The following is a 6022-nucleotide window of genomic DNA, read 5'->3' on the forward strand; positions in this document are numbered from 1 at the left end:
GAACATACCTTACAAAGACATTCAGAAAAAAAAAAAAAAAAGGCTATTTTTGGTATTTTCGACTTGGTGTTTGAGATCCTCAGGTGAAAAAGAATAGTTATTTTGCTGGGTGATTTACCATAGTCCCTGTAGGCAGTAGAACTTGTTTTATTTAACAAGAATGGGACATCCTGAATGTGGACGCTCATGGAACATGAGTCCAGATGATATTGTAAGAGTGTTTTTCTGGCAGTGTCCTTCTCCCGCTGTAAGAATGAGAGTATACATAAACTGGAATTGAAAGGAAAATGACTATCAAATATCCAGAACCTTAACGTGTGCTGGTATGGGTCATAGCACCAGGGAATCCCTTGAAATCTTAGCTAAATCCAAAGAAGTTCAGGACGGAAAGTCGAGGGAGAAGAGGAATGCCCAGATCATTTGTTGTGTTGGAGGCAACACTTCATATCACTTCCCTTGTGTGTTGTTTTCTGAAAAAGAGATGCATGTATCCTCACTCCCTGTAAGAGGTTCATTTCACACAAAGCCTGGTGCAGATGGCAACCCTACAATGTGCACATAGACTTCCTAATCTGTAAGCTATATTACCCAGGACCCTCAAGCTGTTCTCAGAAATCCATCATTGTATTTGTGCAGATTTTCCTTCTAGCATATGATGGGATGAAATCTGGTGAGCGCAGCCCTGGGAAAGAAACGGACTCTTAATTGGCTGACGTTGTTCCATAGTGAAAATTTCAAGCCTACCTGAGATTTCATAGTACCCCAGGACACAGCAGATTTTCCTTGCACTGTTGCATACAAGGTGAGGCTTTCTGCTCAGTGTCTCCCAGCTTCTATAGTTCCCTCATGTGCTTCACATGGCCATTCCTCTTCATCTCATGCACGTTTAATCCGGTATTGATATCAGTTTCTCAGGACACCGAACTAACACAGGACTTTGTTTTCTGCCTGGTTCTTTTGAGAAAAGAACGTTCAGCACTATGGTCACATACGGTGGTATTTTGATTGTCTCAGCAAGTATTGGATGGTAGACAAACCCTTGAACAGGATTCTTCCTTAGTATCCAGGAGTGTCCAGCCCACTTTTCAGTCAAAAGCAGTTCAATTGGGAACATCTTAAATAGAGTTTTCAATAAAAATGCTGAAGGATATTGGAACAGTCAGGCTGTGTACTAATTGATTCCAAAGCAATACCTGTCACACAGAGGGGTGGGCAGTGAGGACTGGGTTCCACACTCTGAGCATGGTAGAGGCTGATCACTTTGAAGTAATTCCTTCCCAGTGGCATTTCCTGCCCAAGAATTCCTTGTTTTCTGAACAAAGATTGGGAAATCTTTGTAAGAAACACTGATTGCCTCTTCTTTGCAATTGTTTATTTGTTGCTTATGTATTTGTTCATGAATTCAGAGACAATATTAATTTCAAGAGACTGTTTCTCAGTGGGTGGAACTCAGTGTACTATGAATGAAGGTAAGTACAGTTCAATATAAGAATAATGTATTGGATTATGGGGAGCCTTACCAGGTCACAGAAGAAGACAATGCAGCCACTCCTGATGAGACCCTATAGACTAGGGTCAGAGGAAAGGCAGGGAGGAACTTCCTTTTCAGTGGACTGGGAGAGGAACAGGGTTGGGGAAGAGGGAGGGTGGGATTGGGAGGGGAGGAAGAAGGGATGTACGGGGTGGGGGGGAGGATACAAAGTGAATAAACTGTATTTAATAAAAATAATTAAAAAATAAATAAGTGTCATCAGTCAATTCTTTTGAAATCAGTCCTATAAAATTCAGTTGAGCGTACTGGTACAGATTTTTAACTCCAGAACTTAGAAGCAGAGGCTAATGGCTTTTTCTATGATTGTCAGTCCCAAACCAGCCAGGGCTTCTCAGGGAGATCTTGTCTCAAAAACCCCAGAGAAAGCAAAATACTCTTCAGCCCCAATACTTTTTAGCTGTCTTCTTCAGGATTTTGCCATAGTGTCAAACTAAAATAGAAACATATATGAATCCTTTGCACCATTTAAAAATCTAGACAATGACATATTTGTTGTCATTGTTTCTATTATAAACTGTCTTATTGATCTGACTATCATCTTTCCTCTAAAAGAATTATTCATCCATCACTGTTTCTAGTTAAATTATTAGTCACAACTAAACCTGGAATAAGACAGTATTTTCTTGGCACAGAAATGAACATGTTTTTTTTGTTGTTGTTGTTTTATTTTGTTTTATTATTATTTTTTGTTGTTGTTGTTTGTTTTTTTCAGGTGGAGGAAACATAGCTATGAGCTTCATTTCAACTTACTGTGCTTAGAATCTCTGCTCAAGGTTACTAGTATCTGATGTGTAATTTGATCAGAAAATGGGTGGAAACTGAAAAATGACAGAAAGAAATAATGAGGCCGAAAAGAAGGTATAATTCACAGGCACGGAGTATTTGTAAATTGTGCAAGATGGAAGAGCTCCCTAGTAATCCCGGCTGAGTGCACTTACTTACTTGATGAGTGATTACAGGGTGGGGAGGAGATCACTTAATTTGACATAGATTTTCATCATACTTTAACCTGCCTCTCAGTATGTCTCTCTGAAAGGTCATATTTTCAATTTCCCCAGTGGGTGAAGGAAAAATTGCCTTTCATTAACTTCAGACACTTTTCACTTTGTGTGAAAGACTGAAAGTTTGCGAATGAAAGTAAAAGCCACATTCTCTATTTCCTGGCTGTCAGAATCTGGAGAAGAAAATGGAAGGCAGAAGGAACAGAAAAGCCCCACAAAAGATGATCTAAGTCCTGCCAAAAAAATGAAATGATATATGTAAGTTACCTGAGCTGCCAAGAACATTTGTCACTTCATAAAGGCAGCCACCCCTATAAGGAACTATGGGAAGACCTAGGATGTGACCCGCTCAACTGACCAATCAAATGAGGCCAGCTCACACAGGCTGGGCCATGTCTGGAGAGAAGAGTGCACAGGGAGCAAACAGCTTTACTTGCTAAACTGCTGTGATTTTTTTTTTTTTTTGGTCAGTAAGTTGCCATTTACAAGAAACAAAAATATGCCTCATGAGGGAGTTAATGGAAAATAAAGTTCTTGAAGGTTTTATAGGGGATTATTTACATAACATTGTCATAGCACTTACATTTTCACTAAGCACTAATTCAAAAGGTAAATACAACGACAACTAAAAAGAACATGGATTAGCCACAATAGAAGTGTTGAAAGGAATAGGCTTATTGGTGAGGATGATGTTTCTAAACCAGGAATGCCAAAAATTGATCTCTTTATATAATATTCACAATTATGACAAATTGCTTTTATATAATGGATAAAGACTGTGAAAAAGGTTGTCTGGAGTTCAACGTAGTATTTAGTTTATTTTGTGATTGCATGAACATTTAGCAATGAGGAAAGTCAAAGTCCTAACCTAGATAATTTATTTATGAAGCATATTAAAAAAAAAATTGTACCCTAAGTAAAAAAAAAAAAAAATACAGTCTTTGGATCATAAGAAAGAGGTTGAATCTGTTAGTTGTAACTTTGTTCCAAAAAAGAAAAGAAAAAGAAACAGAAACCTTCCAAACAATATCTTCTGTATCTTCTCTGACTCTGAAAACAAATCTAGAAAACATGGGAGTGCTAATCTGATGGAGAAAGTGGACAGTGTTCATGGTTTTATTACTCTTTGTTAATGCTTATATTGTAATGAGCTCAGCTCATGTTTTTATTCTTGAAGATGGCTCACAGCTATTCCAAGATATTTAATGTAACTGTCGCTGAGAAGACAACTAACCTTGCAGGAAGCATGAAAATATGGCTATAAGCATAGACCTGAAGGTTTATACCGCTGACGTGTAGCAAGCCAAGACCAACCCAGATCCCAGAGCCTGTGAAGACGGTAACACATTCCAGAATTTTTGTTTCCTCTTTCAAGAAAATGTTTTTTTTTAAACATTCTCTGTACGTTTATGCATGTGAATATGTACTTTCAACCATATTTGTGGTTTGTTTTACAAAGCATAGTACTATAAAAAGGAAGCTTTGGGAAATATGGATGATAATTGCTACACATTTTATGGCTCGAATCATATTTGATGGCTAGTTTCAAAAATGTATTGTTTTGGTTGGTTGGTAACTTATTTTCTGATCATAATATTTAGACATGAATTTTATTTTATTATGAGAAAAAAATAAAATTCACAAGTAGGTTCAAATGTAAGAGGGCTATGAGTGGCTGAAACTTAACTTGTAAAATCAACTTGCTCCTCTATTAAGCAGTGTCTGTTTCTATAAGTCATCTCATTTCTCTGGCCTCCTGATGTCGCTTTGTGTTCTCCAGTAAAATGACATCATTGAAAGCCACAGCTCAATTCCAGACACAACTTCCAAGGTCCCTAATACACTAGCGATTGACAGCACCCCTAGTCAGTCATGTTGTGATGTTGTTGCAGTCTGTCAAAGAAGCTCCTTTCTTCTAGCAAGTGAGGAATGGATAATTTTAATGTCTGCATTCAGTTTGTGTCTTATGACAACATATAATAAAGCAAAAGAAAAAGCCTCCGCCTCACCAAAGACAAGTCTCCACACAATAAGGAACATACGGAAATCAAGAAGGGTGGGGACAGAGAATCTGCCTGACCACCTGCACCAGTACCCTGGCCTCTACAAACACGTTTGATCGCCACCTGTTTGTAGAGATTTGGAGACTCATAGTAATTTTGGTTTTTGAATTATTTAGGTACATTGTCGATTCTTCTCTGATAGTAAGTTGGAAATAAACTGGTGTAATTTCCTGTACTTTCTGGAGGATGTAGAAACAGCCTACGTGAAATTAAAAGTATTCTGCCAGTTCAGTGAAAATGCAATCAGTCTTACTGCTTGTAACCAAAATAAGGCCTTGATCTTCCCAGGTTTGCTTCTGAATGCTATTTTAGTGTGCATCATTCTTTCGTTTCGGTTTATTCCATGAGCTCATTTGATGACTCTGAAGATGAAACCCACTAAAAATGTGGGCTTTGAAAACTGTAAACATTTACATAATTGTACAGTAATCAGCCTTTGAAGGAACCTCACTCCTTTATTTCTGTGTTTTGAATACCAAAGACAATAACCATCTTTTTTTTTTTTCAATGCAGTTTATTCAGAAACCTTGAACAATCCTCGGACCCTGGGGAAAGCCAACCCACAGCTTAAATAGCCTCTGGGTAGCCAACCCAGGCGTGCCACGTGGGCAATGCAGATAGGTCCACATACATGGAAGCAAGCCAGATCCTCAGCCTTAGCCAAATGTGGAGTTGTTCGTGACAGAGAGCACTCACCATCGGGAAGGTGGAAGGCAGAAACCAGCTCCATCTTTAAGGCATAGCATTCTGCAGCTCTCTACAGTTCCCACTTTTTGTTTTAGATGCATCAGGCAAGAGTAGAGGTCTGATCTCTGATATTAGAAATAAAATGGGACTTTGTACCGATGTTCGTTTAGGTGTCATCCACCCAAAGAGCATCAGACCCGTCTGATACCTTTTTCTCAGAGGCGGGACCTGGGGCATCAACCCGCATGCAACCAGACATGCTCTTCTCTGGGTCCAAAGCGGCTGACCCTGAGTGCAGTGAATAGCCATCTTTTTAAATTATTTTATTTCTTTATTAATTACAGTTTATCCACGTTGTCCTTACTCTCGCATCTCTTCCCATGCCCCTTTAAAAATCCACTGATAAGGGAGGTCCTCCTTGCCTTCCATCTGACCCTAGTCTATCAGGTCTTATCAGAACTGGCTTCATTGTCTTCCTCTGTGGCCTGGTAAGGTTGCTCAGCGACTGACTTCATGTCAGAAACAGTCCCTGTTCCCATTACAAGGGAACCCATTTGGACACTGAGCTGTCATGGGCTACATCTGTGCAGAGGTTCTGGGTTCTAGGTTATCTCCATGAATGGTCCTTTGTTGGAGTATCAGTCTCAGAAAAGACCCCTGGGTGCAGATTTCTCAGTTATGTTGCTCTCCTTTTGGAGATCCTCCCCACTCCAGGTCTT

This window comes from Meriones unguiculatus, chromosome 21 (assembly GCF_030254825.1).
Source record: "Meriones unguiculatus strain TT.TT164.6M chromosome 21, Bangor_MerUng_6.1, whole genome shotgun sequence".
Taxonomy (NCBI): domain Eukaryota; kingdom Metazoa; phylum Chordata; class Mammalia; order Rodentia; family Muridae; genus Meriones; species Meriones unguiculatus.